The 17,780-nt window shown below is 45.8% G+C and overlaps 1 protein-coding gene across 6 annotated transcripts in view; it reads left to right on the forward strand.

Moving 5' to 3' along the window:
- ACO1 (aconitase 1) overlaps positions 1 to 17,780 on the forward strand; it is a 95,250-nt gene that overhangs the window by 5,981 nt on the left and 71,489 nt on the right. Inside the window, exon 1 of one of the 6 annotated variants that reach the window (XM_077250078.1) lies at positions 8,735 to 8,890. The exons of 3 other annotated variants lie outside the window; for them this stretch is intronic. The gene's annotated coding sequence lies outside the window, so the exon portion shown is untranslated. Of the gene's footprint in view, positions 1 to 8,734; positions 8,891 to 17,780 lie in introns of those variants that run through there. 2 more of the 6 variants (XM_077250054.1, XM_077250046.1) reach the window with 2 other exon arrangements.

Consider the following 17,780-nt stretch of genomic DNA (forward strand, 5'->3'; position numbering starts at 1 on the left):
GGCGCATGACAGAGCTCGGAAGGGAAGGAGCGCCATTTGGAATGCAGACTTAAATGGATTGGTCTGCAGGCGTCACATTGCATTTGCAGAGCCCCTGATGTACCCAAACAGTACAAACCCCCCACAAGTGACCCCATATTGGAAACTAGACCCCCCCAAGGAACTTATCTAGATGTGTTGTGAGAACTTTGAACCCCCAAGTGTTTCACTACAGTTTACAACGCAGAGCCGTGAAAATAAAAAATCTTTTTTTTCCCACAAAACTTATTTTTTGGCCCCCAGTTTTGTATTTTCCCAAGGGTAGCAGGAGAAATTGGACCCCAAAAGATGATGTCCAATTTGTCCTGAGTACGCTGATACCCCATATGTTGGGGTAAACCCCTGTTTGGGCACACGGGAGAGCTCTGAAGGGAAGGAGCACTGTTTTCCTTTTTCAACGCAGAATTGGCTGGAATTCAGATCGGATGCCATGTCCCGTTTGGAGAGCCCCTGATGTGCCTAAACAGTGGAAACCCCCCAATTATAACTGAAACCCTAATCCAAACACACCCCTTACCCTAATCCCAACAGTAACCCTAACCACTCCTCTAACCCAGACACACCAACCCTATTCCCAACCATAAATGTAATCCAAACCCTAACCCTATCTTTAGCCCCAACCCTAACTGTAGCCCCAACCCTAGCCGTAACCCTAGCCGTAACACTAACCCTAGCCCTAACCCTAGCCCCAACTCTAGCCCTAACCCTAAAGGCCCCGTCTCACTTAGCGACGCTAAAGCGATCCCCACAACGATACGACCTGTCAGGGATCATTGCTGCGTCGCTATGTGGTCGCTGGTGAGATGTCAAACAGTGAGATCTTCCCAACGATCGCTGCTGCGATCTCGCTGTTTGACATCTCACCAGCGACCTGTAGCGACCTGTACAACGATGTCACATGGGAGCTATTATGACGATTCAGTGTCTGAGTCGTCAACGAGGTCGTTGGTAAGGTGTCAAACACAGCGATGTGTGCTACCCAGCGGGACCTCAACGATCAAAAAAAGGTCCAGGCCATTTCGACACAACCAGCGATCTCACAGCAGGGGCCTGGTCGCTGCTACGTGTCACACATAGCGAGATCGCTACTGAGGTCGCTGTTGCGTCACAAAACTTGTGACTCAGCAGCGATCTCGCTAGCGATCTCGCTTAGTGAGACGGGGGCTTAACCCTAACCCTAATGGGAAAATGGAAATAAATACATTTTTTATTTTTCCCTAACTAAGCGGGTGATGAAGGGGGGTTTGATTTACTTTTATAGCGGGTTTTTTAGCGGATTTTTATGATTGGCAGCCGTCACACACTGAAAGACGCTTTTCATTGCAAAAAATATTTTTTGCGTTACCACATTTTGAGAGCTGTAATTTTTCCATATTTGAGTCCACAGAGTCATGTGAGATCTTGTTTTTTGCGGGACGAGTTGACGTTTTTATTGGTTACATTTTCGGACACGTGACATTTTTTGATCGCTTTTTATTCCGATTTTTGTGAGGTAGAGTGATCAAAAGCCAGCTATTCATGAATTTATTTTGGGGGAGGCGTTTATACCGTTCCGCGTTTGGTAAAATTGATAAAGCCGTTTTATTCGCCGGGTCAGTACGATTACAGCGATACCTCATTTATATCATTTTTTTTATGTTTTGGCGCTTTTATATGACAAAAACTATTTTATAGAAAAAATAATTATTTTGGTATCGCTTTATTCTCAGGACTATAACTTTTTTATTTTTTTGCTGATGATGCTGTATGGCGGCTCGTTTTTTGCGGGACAAGATGACGTTTTCAGCGGTACCATGGTTATTTATATCAGTCTTTTTGATCGCGTGTTATTCCACTTTTTGTTCGGCGGTATGATAATAAAGCGTTGTTTTTTGCCTCGTGTTTTTTTTTTTTTTTCTTACGGTGTTTACTGAAGGGGTTAACTAGTGGGGCAGTTTTATAGGTTGGGTCGTTACGGACGCGGCGATACTAAATATGTGTACTTTTATTGTTTTTTTTTATTTTATTTAGCTAAAGAAATGTATTTATGGGAATCATATTTTTTTTTTTTTTTTCTTTATTTAGGATATTTTTTTTTAATTTTTTTTTTTTTTTTTTTTACACACGTGGGGAATTTTTTTTTTTTACTTTTTTACTTTGTCCCAGGGGGGGGACATCACAGATCATTGATCTGGCAGTGTGCACAGCACTCTGCCAGATCTGCGATCTGCTGTGCAGGGCTGCAGGCTTACCAAGTGTCTGCTCTGAGCAGGCACTCGGTAAGCCACCTCCCTCCCTGCAGGACCCGGATGCCGCGGCCATCTTGGATCCGGGACCTGCGGCGAGGAGGGAGGTAGGAGACCCTCGGAGCAACGCGATCACATCGCGTTGCTCCGGGGGTCTCAGGGAAGCCCGCAGGGAGCCCCCTCCCTGCGCGATGCTTCCCTATACCGCCGGTACACCGCGATCATGTTTGATCGCGGTGTGCCGGGGGTTAATGTGCCGGGGGCGGTCCGTGACCGCTCCTGGCACATAGTGCCGGATGTCAGCTGCGATAGTCAGCTGACACTCGGCCGCGCTCCCCCCCGTGAGCGCGGCCGATTGGCTATGACGTACTATCCCGTCGAGGGTCAGATAGACGTACTATCCCGTCGAGGTGACCTGGGCCTAAGGTCACAGAGGGGTTAATTGAGGTCTGCAAGCAATGCATTTTTTTATTTTTTTTTGTTTTGACCATTTCTTATTTTCAGAAAATAAATACAAAATTTATTGCTTGGGACTTAGGAGACTTGTCAATAGTTTATAAAGAAAATAACAATTTACATTTTACTCAAATATACCTAAAAAGAGAAAAATCTAGACAAACTAAAGTTTGCAGTGGTCTCCTCTTAATTTTTGCCAGAGCTGTATGTTCAGTCCAGCACTAGATGATTTACTGGAGAAAGCATCAGATTAGCACAAATCCTTGTCTGAACCAAGGGTTTTAAGAAGAAAAGCCTTTTGACCCCCTCAGTACAGGGAAAGAGGGAAACTGTGACGCAGCAGTTAAAGGGAATAAACCTCTTTTTCGGTCAGAACCAGCGACAAGACAGACCATGATGGCGCCAGAGCGGTAGGAGGCCTTATCTCAAGATTCCTTTCCTAGTGGCAGAAGATTTCCTCAGATCGGGAGTCCCTGGAGTCTATCAAACTAGGAATGAAAATGGAGTTCTCCTCCTATACCCCCCCCCCCCCCACACACACACACAGTGCCTGAAGGTAACTTACATTTGATCCCACAGGTTACAAAATGCCCTAATATCCGGTTTCCAGGATTTACTATCTTCAGGGGCAATATCTCCAGTTACAGAGAGAGATTACAACAGAAGTCATTATTTTCGTCTGTTTCTTGTAAAGAAACTATGCTGATCTTGCAGGATAATCATAAAACTAAAAGCTCTGTCTAAACCATCGCATCACTTACAAAAGGTTCAAAATGGAGTCCATAAAAATCTACCGATAGGGGAAAACTGTCATCATGGCAACCATCAACTTCCAGGAAGTTTATTATCATGACCCCATCCATCCAGCATACCGAAAATTCTTGATATTTGCAGTTACCCAGAGACAAGAGACGCACTTTGAGTTCAATGTCCTGCCCTTTGGAATTTCATCAGCACCGCAGGTTTTTACGAGAATCATGGCAGAGGAAGGTTCATCAGGAAGCAGGACATCTGCATCATAGTATTCATGCATTTTGCGATCATTCTCTAGTAATGGAAGCAATGATACGTTGTTCTTTCAGCGGGGATCCACCTGGTAACCAGCAATGGTAGCAATCCGGGCCACTCAGAAGTTATTGCTCAGTCACAGCAGCATATACTGGCTGGTGTGCCAGGCTACCCAGAGGCAACGACAACCTGTCCTTTTGTTGGAGGTTTATGATCTGGGTCCTCTGTATTCCCCTACCTAGCCATGCTCCAGTGATGACTGTGAGTTGCTTTGAGTGTCACCCTGCTGTAAACACTGTTCCTCATACTCCAAAAGTGTCCCCTGGCTGGACAGTTGGGTACCTTGCTGTTGTTGATACAGGAACCCACCCTCCGAGCAATGTTTGAATGGTCCCTGTTCCTCTTGCTCCTCTTCCTCGTGTGCCATCCCCTCATCCATCATCTCCTGAAGTTGATTTTAAAGCAGGCATAAAAGTGGTATAGTAATGCTCATGATGGCCTCATCACCGCTGGCCATGTTGAAGTATTCAAAGCAATGAAACACAACACACGCGTCCCTCATGGAGGGCCACTCGTTGATGGTGAAGTGGTGGTCAGCAGAGCGACTCAGTCTGGCGTGCTGCAGCTGAAACTCCACTTTTGTCTGCTGCTGCTCCCACACTCTCCAGCATATGCAAGGTGGTTGGCTGCAGCTCGAAACGCGAGCAGCAGCAGGACAGTGAAAGAGTACCTTCACAGTCAGCAGCAGCTCTGGCATATTTGTGTAATTTTCTAGGAAGCTCTGCACCATCAAATTCAGCACATTTGCCAGGCAAGTGATGTGCATCAAACTCGCTAGGTCCAGAGCTGCTATGTGACTTTGCCCATTATCGCATACCACCAGGCTGGGCTTGAGGTGCTGTTTAATCCTTGTCCACAGCTCCTGCGTCGTGTGGGATTTCCGTGTGGCTGTGCTGAAGTTGGTTGTGCAGGTCTTATGTGATCGGTTGATGAGCGAATGGTGGAAGCTGAGGAGAAGGCACCCTGAACAGAGAAACGTCCAAAAATCCTCACTGCTGGTAGGACGTGCGCTAGAATGCTTTTCCGCCACCACTACATTTAACCAGTGGGTATTTAGGTAGATGTAACATCCCTGGCCATGCTTACTGGTCCATGTATATTGGTTATGTGGACCTTGCCATTGATGGTGTTGAGCATTGCACACCTAATTTGGTCCGCAACATGTGCGTACAGAGCAGGAATGGCCCACCTGGAAAAGTAGTGGCTACTGGGAACAATGCATTGTGGGACAGCTACTGCCATCAGTCTTTTTTTTTTTGTTTGTTTGTTTAAAAAAAACTGTGTACACCAGCCGGAATGGCAGCATTTCAAAGACCAAAAATTTGCAAATACTGTCAAGCAGGGACCATGAGTAGGGGGATTATTTCCTCCCTAACTCGAGGAATTGGGATATAGAGAGCTGAACGCTTCCATAGGATGGTGTGGAGATGCTCAATGGTTCTGTCGCATTCTTTCTGGGGAGGCAGGTGTCCCTACTGATCGTGAGCTGGAAGAAGTGACTTGGCAGCAGCAGAAGAGGGATCAGGAGGAGGCTCAGATCTGTCATATTTTCTGAAGTGTGTACTTCACTGCACCTTGTGCTTATAATTCAGATACCTCATCATGCAGGTGATGCTCAGGTTCAGAATATGTATGCCTTGCTTCAGGCTCTGACAGTACAGCGTGCAAATTGCTCATCTTCAGCACATTGCCTGAAGAAATGCCACGCGAGGGAGCTCCTTTTTGAGATTGCTTTTGCGTCAGTGTGGTGAGCAGTAGCAGCCGATGTATTGGCAAGGGGCTGCCTGCTGTGCTTTTGCGCCCTGCTCCCTCTTTTGCTGTACTGATGAGGCAGCGTGACCACCTCGTTTTTCTCCAAACTGCGCACTTCACTGATATGGCCTTTGCTCCAAGTGAAGTCTAGGACCTAATCACTCCTCTCATCTTCCACCCACTCCTTACCCCTGCCCTCCTTGCCGGTCTGCACACTGCAGAAAGCCGCTGCTGTTGGCAACGGTTTCGTCATCCTCTGAGATGTGCTTCGGTGGTCCACTAAAAATGTGCACTAGTCCTCTCGCGTACTTCATTCTCCAACCTATTGTCATTATTGCCACATCTACAAGGCAGGCTTGAGGTGGAAGGAAATGTCGGCTCTATATCCCATATGCAGTCATTTCATATTCGATTGTAGGAGACAGAGGCGTAGCTAAGGGTTCAGCTCAGGGGGGGCGAACCATCTGAGTGGGCCCCTAACCCTTGATTACAACTATGGTGGCACACTTTAATCATGGGTATAAGGGGAACCTCAGCAGATGATCCTGCTGTAATCGAAAATGTATAATGGCCCCCGCATTAGCCCCCACGTTGTATCTCCCTTGGATTCTGGTCTCTGTCCCTTTCTGTGGGCTGCAAATTGCAGAAAATAAAAACAACTAAGGCTACGTTCACATTTGCGTTGTGCGCCGCAGCGTCGGCGACGCAACGCAAACAAAAACGCAACAAAACGCACGCTAAAACGCTGCGTTTTGCGACGCATGCGTCCTTTTTTGCCGAAAGTTGGACGCAAAAAAAATGCAACTTGCTGCGTTATCTGCGCCCAACGCTTGCGGCCAAAAAAACGCATGCGTCGCAAAACGCAGCACAACGCATGTCCATGCGCCCCCATGTTAAATATAGGGGCGCATGACGCATGCGGCGACGCTGCGGCGCCGAACGCTAATGTGAACGTAGACTAAATGCGCATAGAGTCCATCATATGGGAATAGGTCCCTGAATGAATCCAGGTAACCCTAAAAGGAATACTCTTGTCTGGACAAGACCCTAAAGAGGTGAATGGAAAGAAAGAGGAAAGCAGAAGAAAGGGGGGAGATAAAATATCACACAATGAAAGAAGAAAGTGCACCCCCCTGTATGTCATCTCTTCTTTTTTTCCCTTCTCCCCATTTGCGGGCCATGTTATTCAGACTGAGTATACATATGCATCAATATGTGATTGTGATTATCTATACTCAACTACTGGCTGTTCCCATTTTTATTCTATTTGGCTCATCATATACAGTATATTTGTCCCCAACTTTTATAGGGGATTCTTATTGTTTATATAAATGGCATTTTCATGTTTGTTACCTTGCATTTACTGATATGAGATCACACACACTGGACTGCTAGGACCCTGACCCCAGCTACAGGACCACATTACAAGAGAGAGTCTCTCTCTGTGTCTCTCTCTCTCTCTGAGAGACAGAGAGATAGACAGAGAGAAAGAGAGAGCGAGAAAGAGACTGACAGAGAGACAGAAACAGACTAAGAGACAGACAGTCAGAGAGAGACAGAGAGAGACTGAGGCAGAGAGAGACTGAGAGAGACTGACACAGAGACTGAGATCGAGACTGAGAGCAAGACAGAGAGAGAGTGAGACTGAGACAAACTGAGAGAGTGAGACAGAGAGACTGCCAGAGTGACAGAGACTGAGAGTGACAGAGACTGAGAGAGACAGACTCAGAGAGAGACTAAGGCCGGAGACACACTGGTGCGAGATACGGCCGAGTCTCGCTGGTTAAAAGCAAGCTGTGGCACCTGCATTCCGGAGCTGAGCGTGCAGCTCCATGTATTGCTATGGAGCCGCACGCTCCGCTCCAGAGTGCAGGTGCCACAGCTTGCTTTTAACCAGCGAGACTCGGCCGTATCTCGCACCAGTGTGTCTCCGGCCGAAGACAGAGACACAGAGAGCGAGACAGAGGGCGAAACCTTGACTGAGAGAGACAGAGAGACAAAGAGACAGAGACTGAAGAGAGACTGACAGAGAGAGAATGACAGACAGAGAGACAGACAGAGACGGAGAGACTGACAGAGACTGAGAGCGAGACAGAGAGAGAGCGAGACAAACTGAGAGGGAGACAAAGACTGGGCCAAAGAGAGACTGCCAGAGAGTGACAGAGAGACTGACAGAGACAGGGACTGAGAGAGACAGAGACTGAGAGACAAACTGAGAGAGAGAGCGAGACAAAGACTGAGACAGAGAGAGACTGACAAGAGACAGAGACTGAGAGACAAACAGAGAGACAAAAACTGAGACAGAGACTGACAGACACAGAGAGACTGACCCTGAGAGACAGACTCAGAGACTGAGAGAGAGCGAAACAGAGCTAGATAGAGCGAGACTGAGAGAGCAAGATAGAGAGTGAGACTGAGAGACAGAGAGTGAGCGAGACAGAGAGGCTGACAGAGACAGAGCAAAACGGATGCAAGAAACCTCAGGGACATGTCAGGAGGGGAGCAGTGTCCTGCCTCCTCCTCACTGCACAGTGCAGTCACCTCCAGCCCCCTGCAGCCTGAGCTCCTACGTCGTCCTATCTCCTGCCCTGCTCCTGTATGCAGGGCTCAGGGAAGAAGCAGCGTCCTGAAGTCTCTTCAGCAGACACCACACAGCCGGCAATGTGTGCATGTCTGCAGTATGCTGGAGGCAGCAGGTACAGTGCTGGCACCCAGCGTCCCCGGGTACATGCTCCTCTACAGAACAGACCGCAGCAGAGCAGGGAGATTCTGTCCCTGCTCTACCGCAGAGCTCAACTATATTGGCGTGCACAGCAGGCTAATGTAGTTAAGGGTAGCGAGGCTCCAGGTGGGCCCCCTCTGAGCTCCGGGCCCGGGGCGACCGCACCCTCTGCCCCCCTGGTAGCTACGCTACTGGTAGGAGATCATCTAGGTATGTCTCGTAACTTGGATTTTGTTAGCTAGACTTGTCTAATTGTAAACCTTTTTTTTATATTGTTATATACTTGTTAATGTGGCACTTGGTAGTACCTTGAATTTTAGTTGATTTGCAACTTCTAAAGCTGGCTAGTGGTTGTCTGGTGTCTTATCTAGTCCACATGGAGCTGTTCCACACATGAGCCTGTGGGAGGACCCTGTGGGAGGACCCTGAGGAGTCATGCAGAGTGGATCAGCAGATAATCCTTCCCTGTAGTACAGAGGTAGCATGCACTATGTACGGAGAGGCGGGTGGCCCGCGGGTGGAGCTGGGTGACTTGTCAGTCTTCTCACTGATACAGATGCCTGTGTGAAGTTGCTGAAGTATAGAAGACTATGGCTCCTGGGGTCTGAGGTCTGTCTGCTTCTGTATTGTGAGTATTTGTGGCTCTTCTCGTAGTGAGGGGTTTCTGTTAATACAAGCTGTGTAAGCGCCTCAGTATCTTTTTATACATGAAGGATTTTTTTGTTTTTAAATCCTTTTTTTTCATGAAAAATCTGTAACAGACATTAGGGTATACAACATTTCAGAGCGTTTAGTTATCCCAGAAAGTCTGTAGGTTTAAATACCATAGCAATTGGAAGGCACATTTATTAGGTATTGCAAGTATCAATATGTGAAAGCCCCTCTCATAAAACTGCAAACCACGAATATCGGCTCTTGAACAAGGTTTCAAAAAATTATCAGATTCAAACAGACTAAAAAGCGTGACCTACAGCAGTTGTGTAATCCTGTAACTGGAGGAGCCGAGTACAGCAGAGGATATGGTGAATGGCACCCTCACCAACCATCCTAGATTTTATTACATTTCTAAAGACTCGCTTTTTGGATACATAGAATGTTAAGTTGGAACTTGGGGGCCTCTAGGGTCATCATGTCCACCCCCCTGCTCAATGCAGGATTCACAAAGGCTATTTGCGTGTACACGTTGCGGATTAGACTGTGGAATTTTCTGTGCAGATTCAGCATTTCTTGGCAGGTCAAAATCTGCGCGTTTTTTATGCTTTTTTTTTTTTTTTTTTCCGTTCTTTGCGGATTTCTTTTTTTTTTTCTACCCCTGTGGATTTCTATTATGGAATGGGTGCAGAAACGCTGCAGATCCGCAAAAAGAATTGACATGGTCCTTTTTTGAATCTGCTGCGTTTTCTGTGCAGAGTTTTCTGCACCATTAGCACATAATTTTTTTTTTCCCATTGATTTACATTGTACTGTAAGGCTAGGTTCACATTTGCGCCTCGTCCGCAACCGCATGCAAAAATGCATGATAACGCTGCGCTTTTTTATCCGCATCAACTTACGCATGACGGATAAAAAAAAGGAACGTTTGTGTGCCTTTTTGCATGCGTTTCCATTTTTTATGCGCATGCATTTGATAGGAAAAAAATTTCAGGAGAATTTCCTTTTCCTTGGCACAAGCCATGCCAAGTGGGCGTGGCTCAAGGGATTTCTGTCTATAGACCCTTGTGCAAACGCAATTGTATGCATTTTCTTGCGTTCCCATAGACTGTAATGCGTTTATCCTTGCGCATGCGTATGGCGGTGGAAATTTGCCACCACAAAAATTCTAACATGGTGCGTCATCCGCACCAGGGCCAGACTGGCCATTGGGCTCTTCTGGCAAATGCCAGAAGGGCCAGTGTCAGTAGTGGGTCGCTCGCCAGCGCCGTCAGAGAGCTCCCAACAGCACCAACTCACCCCCCCCCCCCCCCCCCCACACCAGCACCAACTCGCCAGCGCCGCCGCATTCAACTATACCGGCGTCATTACAGTTGAATGCAATGATGGAGGAAAGAGCGTCTGCTGACGCTCCCTCTCCCATCATTCCCCGCTCTGCCTCTGACACTGCAGGTGTGCGATGATGTCATATCATCTTGTACCTGCTGTGTGTCGGGCGGGCAGACTGCAGCTTCTGAAACCGGAGCAGCGCGGGGCACGAGGAGAGTTGTTTTGTTTTTTTTTTGTTTTAATATATCAGAGTGATAACTGGATTGTGGGGGCTGTATTACATTCTATGGGGGCTGGATGCATTACATTCTATGGGGCTGTGCTCCATTACATTCTATGGGGGTTGTTCTGTATTACATTCTATGGGGGCTGGCTGCATTACATTCTATGGGGGCTGTGCTGCATTACATTCTATGGGGGCTGTGCTGCATTACATTCTATGGGGGCTGTGCTGCATTACATTCTATGGGGGCTGTGCTGCATTACATTCTATGGGGGCTGTGCTGCATTACATTCTATGGGGGCTGTGCTGCATTACATTCTATGGGGGCTGTGCTGCATTACATTCTATGGGGGCTGTGCTGCATTACATTCTATGGGGGCTGTGCTGCATTACATTCTATGGGGGCTGTGCTGCATTACATTCTATGGGGGCTGTGCTGTATTACATTCTCTGGGGGCTACATTTTATTCTATGGGGGGGGGCTGTATTGCATTCTCTTGAAGCTACGGTATAGTCTATGGGGAAAGCATTATACTATATGAAGAACTATGGGGTGCATTATACTATGGGAAGTGAATTGTACTACAGGGATGACAATGACGGCATTATACTACATGGAGCACTATGAGGAATGTATTATACTATTTGGAGGACTGTGGCAGTACATTATACTATATGGAGGAGTGTATTATACTATATGGAGGAGTGTATTATACTATATGGAGGACTAAGGTGCACATTATAATATATGGAGGACTATGGGGTGTATTATACTAAACAAGCAAAATGCTGCCTATTCATCGAGTGATTGGATTGTTTATGTGGGAACAGAAATCCTTGTTCTCAGCAGCACATCGCCAGTGTAAACTGTAGTTGTTCTGCTGATAACATGATACTGTATGGGGACAGATTGATCTAATTGTGATTGTTTTGTTCCCTTCATTCTTTCTCAGTTGGTGTAAAGAGGCCGGGAAACAAGCGAACGACTTCAGTATTGTCGATCACACTCGTTTAGCGGCCTGAGATCAGTGCATGTAAATACAGCAGAAATGCTTCGAAGGGAGACCAGGCAAGGATGGTGACAGTTGTAGTTAGCACCCGGCGCCTGGGAATAGCGCTAACTCTACTGCTTTTCCCAGCCGCCAGAGCATTTAATTCTGGTATGTGTAATGATTTTTAGGGTTGATGTCAGCTGCGTAATGTCAGCTGCTATCAATCCCTGGTGTATGTAATGGAGAGGTGTCTATCAGACACCCCCACTACTAGCCCAGACCTGGTGAGACCCAGCGACTCTGAATAGCGTTGACAGTAGTAAAAGTACCGCTCTTCACACTCGCCGAGCTCAGCGCAAGACCCGGAATATCTGGAGAGCGGTGACGTTACTGATGTCACCGCTCTTCAGAGTCACCGGGTCTTGTGCTGCACAGCGGAACCAAAGTGGCTGTAGGCAAAGTGTATGGAGCATCAGAATGAGGTTCCATAGCCTTTGGTCGTCTCAATCCCTTCATTATCTAAGAGATCCAGTTATGTAGGTAAAGTAGCGGCTTTTCTTGGTACTGCAACTAAAAGCAATAAATGGGACTGAGCTGTAATGCTGGATACAGCTGTAATTGTTATATAGTCGTGTTACTCTCCCCTCACTTCTTTTAACCAACAAGTGTACAAAGTTATTATACAGTCACCATGTGACAAGTGGGCCTGTGTAACTTCAAATGCCAGGGCTGAATTTTAGTCCCAGTCCGACCCTGATCTGCACCCAGCCGTACGCAGCAAAAATACGCATGCTGTAAAGCGTTGCGGAATATGTTAGTGCTAAATACAAATAAAGATTTATTATTGTCTTCCATGCATGGCAGTCGATGGACAGGCAGTGCTAATTCAGCAGGGCAAAGTTACCCAAAACATCTGCCGTATATGCCGTGGGCCATGTTTTTCCCATGTAAATACTTTTTCATTCTTTTCAAAAAAGTCTGTATTACTGGGTAAGTAGTTAGTCCTGAAATGCACCACAGTTTGGTGTAAAGTTCTGATCTAAAGTGAGCCAACTGAGAAGTGGCATCATTAAGGCAATAGTGTCTTACATGTGTGAGGATGTGCCAGATGTATTATAGCGTGAGCCACTGCTGTATCTTTAGCACTTCTCCTGCCCGTCTCTAGGATTATGATGTCCTTAGCAGTGAAAACATAGGTATTATTGTTCTGTTGGTATCATTACAGCTACCTGTGATAGCGGAGCATATCATGTGATTTCATAAAAGCATGTTCTCACAATCCGTATCATTTTCCATAGCCTTACTATATAATGTGCCACGGTTCCACCCCTCAGGGTGTCAGTGATGCAGTTACTGGCAGCTTAGGACGGGTTCACATTAGCGTTTCTGTGCACAGCCTATGATCCCCATAGATCCGCATGCGTCATGCGTACATTATATTTAACATTGTGTATTCAGGGACATGAGTTTGCATGCGGATGCATGTGCATGTCGTTTCGCGGTGTGCGGCATTGTCCGGCAAGCACATGTCGCTTTTTTTGAGGCGGCAAATATTGCGCAATCATGCGCATGCGGATGAGTGCGTAAAATAAAAAAAAACGCATTACTGCCTATGGGAACACATTGGTACGCAAGGACACCTATAGTATATAGCAATGTGGGCACCAAAATAAAAAAAGTTATATACTCGCCTTCCGGCGGCCCCTGGATCCAGCCCAGGCATTTAGCGATGCTCCTTGCAACGCTACGGTCCCAAGAATGCATTGCTTCAATAACACGTGGTGATGTAGTGGTCTCGCAAGACCGCTACGTCCTCTCCGGTCATTGCTGCAATGGATTCTGACATTGGCGCAGTATTTAAACACCGCTTCGCTGATTGGTCGAGGATGGCCGGGCACGACCAATCAATCAGCGAAACGGTGGGACAGGAGCATCGTGAGGGGCAGGAAAAGCTGCTGCCGATGCCGGAAGGTGAGAATATCACGATTTTTTTTTTTGTATTTTTAACATTATATCCTTTTTCTATTGATGCTGCATAGGCAGCATCAATAGTAAAAAGTTGGTCCAGGATGGTCGCTGATTGGTCGCGCCCCACCGGCCGCGACCAATCAATCAGTGAAGCGGTGTTTAAATCCCGCGCCATAACCCGTGATGACGTAGCTGTCTCGCGAGACCGCTAAGTCATCTGGCTAATTTCGCAATGCAGCACTGGGAACGGAAGCTGCCGAGAGCATCGCGAGGAGCTGGAAAGCTGTGGAGGAGATGGAAGGTGAGAATAGCATGAATTTTTTTTTGTTTTATTATTTTTAACATTATATGTTTTTACTATTGATGCTGCATAGGCAGCATCAATAGTAAAAAGTTGGTCCGAGATGGGGCGACACACTGGCACGGACTGGAGGGGAGTAGGGAGGGGGCACTGACTGGAGGGGAGAAGGGAGGGGCCAATTTGCGTCCGGACTAAGCCTGTCGCTGATTGGCCATGACAGACGGAAGTGGACCTTAGATGATTATATGTATAGAAGTGTGTGTGTGTTTTTTAAAGGGTGGTCCCAAGACAGAGTAATTTTAATTCTAAATTCCCATTTGATGCCATAATATAAACTCTTTTCTAATATTGAATTAAAAATTTCCAATCCTTCCCTAACTACACTCACTTCTTTTTCTATAATTTTTTTTCCCCCCTTTCCATTTTGATGCTTTCTTTGGGTGTTACAACATGTACTGGGATTCTCAAAAGACAGCATTATTTATTAATTATTATTATTGACATTAGTGAGACTTGTTTCAGGGGCGATCTATACAATGGTGGCGTGCTATGTAGCCGGCTCAGATCAGCAGTAACGAGCTGGCAACAGAGCTGTGTGAGAGTGTACCAGCTATGCAGAGACACACGCCACCCCCACAAGTGATGTGACTGGTTAGACCGCTTATTATTTTTTTTCTTCTTTTTTTTTGCGCCGAGCTGACGTTTTTAATGATAACATCTTGGCGAACTTTTTTTTGTCGTTACACTGTTTAGCAATCGGGTTAATCCTTTTTTTTTTTTTTTTTTTTTTTTTTTTATATTGATAGATCGGGCGATTCTGAACACGGCAATACCAAATATGTGTATGTTTTTTAATTTTTTTTATTTTTTTTTATTTGAATGGCTAAAGGGGGGTGATTTAAACTTTTATATATTTTTTTTAATATTTACAATTTTTATTTAATTTTTTTAAAACTTTTTGCGTGTTTCAATAGTCTTAATGGGAGCGTAGAAGCTGCAGTTGTCTGACTGTGTAGCAGAAATGCTCACTCTGCTGGAGACCTATGGTTGTCATGCCAACCCATCAGTGACCTGCAATCACGTGATGCGGTCACCGATGGGTGGCATTTTCTACGCACTTCTGGTAAGTACAAGTTAAATGACACTGTCAGAGATTGACAGCAAAATTTAATAAGTTAACCACCGCGGGTGGATCGCGATTCCACCCGCAGCTGTTAGAGGCACATGTCAGCTGCTCAAAACTGCTAACATGTGCCAGGAAAGATGTGGGCTCAGCGCATCAAAGGGGGAGACACGACATGTGCAGTACATGCCCACATCAAATGGAGGGATTCCGATGTGGGCATATTATTACGCCCAACGTCTGAAATGGGTTAAAACAAACGTCATTGGTGCTTTAGGGAGCGGGGGCTGTGGCAGTGACTGCATCCTCTGCTCCCTGATGACGCTTTGAGTTTCCCAGCATGCACTGGGATTCTCAATTGAAACATCATCAATAAGGAAGCTGGGAAATGCAATAGAATAGCTGTTAGTCAGGGAAGGAGAGGAAATGTTTAATGCAAGTGTATTATAAGAGTTTAAATTATGGCACTAAATAGGGAGGTACAATGAAAATTACTTGGCCTTTAAAGGGATGGTCTGAAGGGCAAAGTTTCCATTGTGACGATGAGTATTTGGTGAATTTTTTGCACCCACCCTAGGGTATGTGCACGTTTAATATATATATCTGAAGAGCCTTGCGTTGCCTGGGCATAGTAAATATCTGTGGTTAGTTATAGCACCTAATTTCTCTTTTCCCGAATGGGTGAAAAATGCTCAAAAACTTGATGTTCTGCCGATTTGAAGCCGCTTCAAATCTACAAGGATACCATAAGATACTGTAAGAATTTCCCCATGTTTCAGCGTTTGCATCTTGGCGCAATCTGCAGATATGCTGCAGGTAATGTAAGTACATGGGGTATTTTATTCTTCATTCACCTGCTGGGACACAACCTGTGCGGAAACTTGTAGATTAGCCCAACTGAATTGGGCTCTGGCTGATCTGTGTAGATTGCAGCACGTCTGTGGCAGATAGCTGAGATTTCTCCTGTGGTAAATCTGACACCAGAGTCTAGCCATTGAAGCTATGGGTGGGTTGCTTTCAATCTGTGTTCCCGTATATAATTTCTTTAGGATCCCTGCCATGTAAGGAGCCATGGTTAGTGCTGCCCTTTGGCCCCGTTTCATATCTCTTCTGGCTTCTCATTGATTTTTATGAGAATATCCTGTATTTGGGAACTGAGACTTCACCTTTGATCCAGTAGATTTGTTGAGGCAAAGTTCTCTGCTGGGCGGGCTCTGGTATAGAGCTGGGGGTGGCCATGTTCTGACAATGTCAGGGATTTCGCTGAGTCACCGCCAAGTGTTTGTTTTTGTTTCGCAGCCATATTACACATCAGTATTCTGTATAGGACATAGTTATATAATTAAAGAAAAAGCTCAGTATTACTTTCTACAGTCAGTGACCTATTGTAATGACGAGCACGTTCCATATGCCCAGTTACTTCAGGTGCAGCTAATATACGGTAGCGGTTTCCTATCTGTCTGGGGTCATTCTGTACTCCTGCAGCTAGTGATGGAATACAAGGAATAATAGTTATGGCATCAAATAATGGTTTGTGGTCTCATCAATTTAAAGAATTTGTCCCCCTTCAGAAAAGTTTTACCTACAAGCTCCGTCAGCAGCATAAAGACAAGCTAGAACAGCTGAGTGAAGCGGTTGTCTGTCACTGTGGGTTTTGGTTTTTTTTTGGGGGGGGGGGTCTGGCTATGAACGGAGATTATAGAAAAATCTTTTCTGAAAGTGGGAACCCATTGGACCTCTCTGGGGGGCTCAATCTAGCAATGAGTATTCTAGCATTCTTCACTTTCGACATTCCTGTTTGTGATTTGTTTATTATCAAAAGACTCTTGCTGAGACCTCCTGCAATCAGCTGTAATCTGTTGTGGAGTCTGGTAATGAGTGTTCAGTTTTCCCCTTCTCCTACTACAGCACCACCTGAGCAAGAGAGAGGGGATTTGCCCATCAAGGACAGGAAACCTACTGAATATAGGGGCGGTACCTCTTACCCACATTGGTGTGGTTTCCTGTCCTTGAGGGAACCTTAAGTGAAGAAGCAAGGACGGTACTGAAAGAAATCTACTCACCTGGGCCTGGCTGGTGGCTGTCGGGATACTTTCCTGCAGTACCAGTGGGTCTGGAAGAGCCACTGTCTGTCTGAGATTGGGCAGAGGTGCGGATGCTTGCAGGCAGAGACCTCTTTTCTAAATGTGTTCGGCAGTCGCACTGACCCGAGTCTGCGCATGCACAGGGCGAGTTGTATTGGCATGTCCTGGTGTCGAGTGTGCCAGAGAAGTCTGACCCGGCAGTAGATGGTGAAAACTTGCAGGAGGGGTCTGGAGAAAGTGCTGGAGCTGTGGCTGGTCCCTCATCTAACCCCTTCACTACTGGGCTATCTTGCATTTTTGTTTTTTGCTCCACATCTTCCCAGAGCCATAACTTTTATTTTTCAAATCAAAATGGTCATGTGAGGGCTTGTTTTTTGCAGGACGAGTTGTACTTTTGATTGACACCATTGGTTTTACCATATAGGGTACTGGAAAACGGAAACCAATTGCACATGCGTTTTTTTTAAAAAATTTTTTATTTACCTCATTCACTTAATGCTAAAACTGACCTGCCATTATGATTCTCCAGGTCATTATGAGTTCACAGACACCAAACATGTCTAGGTTCTTTTTTAGTTAAGAGGTGAAAAAAGAATCCAAAGTTTGTTTAAAAACCTAAAAAAAAATTCTGCCTTTTCTGAGACCCATAGCGTCTTCATTTTTCGTTATCTGGGGCTGGATGACAGCTTAGTTTTGGGCGCCGAGCTGATGCTTTTATTGATACCATATTGGTGTAGATACGATCTTTTCATCTCCTGTCATTTCATTTTACCTATCGGATTAATTCTATTTATGTATTGATCTTGCGATTTCTGAACGCGATGATGCCAAATGTGTGGGTTGTTTT

The sequence above is a fragment of the Ranitomeya variabilis genome, chromosome 1, assembly GCF_051348905.1.
Source record: "Ranitomeya variabilis isolate aRanVar5 chromosome 1, aRanVar5.hap1, whole genome shotgun sequence".
Taxonomy (NCBI): Eukaryota; Metazoa; Chordata; class Amphibia; order Anura; family Dendrobatidae; genus Ranitomeya; species Ranitomeya variabilis.